The following is a 1,135-nucleotide window of genomic DNA, read 5'->3' as shown; positions in this document are numbered from 1 at the left end:
TTAATTACTCAACAGGCTTTGTGTTAGATGAGTTTGCCCAACTGTAGCCTAATTGTAAGTGTTCTGAGCACATTTAAGGTAGGCTAGGCTAAGCCACGATTTTTGGTAGTTTAGGTGTATTCAATGCATTTTTTACTTATGATATTATTGTCTCATGGTGGTCTTGTTGGTATTTAATCCAATCCTAAGTCGAGGAGCATCTGTACCAGAATTGGGGCTTTATTGTAGGTCATACCAACTCTAACTCATGCTTTAAATTGGTCTACCCCTAGGCATTTTGGTATAGGTAGACAGCTTCAAAATCAGAAATATTAGCCCAAAAGTCACTTCCAGAAAAACTGGCTCTGACACAATTGATTAGCTAAATCTTTCACCTATGTGCTGAGGTAAAACAAGCTCCAACTTTGGAGACAAGGAGAACTTGGTGGTTCATATTCTGATCCCTTGAGCTAGTGACTTGAAAAAATATTTGGCTATTTTCTCATTTGTAAACTGAGTCCAACAATATGTGTCTTGCAAAGATTTTATACAAGCAAATAAAACAAAGAATCAAATACAAAGTATAGGTGTAAGAGATCTTCGCTCCCTGTAATTCTGACAAATCTCTAGTCTAGCACAGTTATGTACTATGTGTGATTCTGGTATCAAAGGCAGACACGACTGCTTTTGCCTGCTTCACCTCTGTTCCAGATGCAAAGTCATCTGAAATGCAAATATAGTAGTCTCACTATTATGTGGAATTAAAAAATTATAAAGAGTTTCCTCTTAAGGAAATATGAAAATGTTACCTATTACTGCACTTACTACTTGAAACTAAATATGATATAGAAGAAGGTGAGAAGGTGCCAGAAAGTCGTGGCTTCAAAGCAAGTGGTGATCACACAAAACAGCTGATGGAAGAGGGGACAGATTCATATGAGGTGAGCATCGCAGAGGAGCCTCCAGTGCCTTCCGTCACCTCCTCACTGCCCACTGCTGATCCAACCTCAGCTGCAGTGGACAGTTCTGAGCAAGTCCACATTCGGCTCTGCTGACAGTGCCCCACCTCACAGGCCTGCTGGGGTCTCTCTGCTTTCTGTTTTGGGGACATCTCTGATATCACATGGACCCACTTGCCCTGTTCACAAAAACAGCC

This window comes from Galeopterus variegatus, unplaced genomic scaffold (genome assembly GCF_000696425.1).
Source record: "Galeopterus variegatus unplaced genomic scaffold, G_variegatus-3.0.2 Scaffold443, whole genome shotgun sequence".
Classification (NCBI taxonomy): Eukaryota; Metazoa; Chordata; class Mammalia; order Dermoptera; family Cynocephalidae; genus Galeopterus; species Galeopterus variegatus.
Note: the sequence above shows the minus strand (reverse complement) of the source record.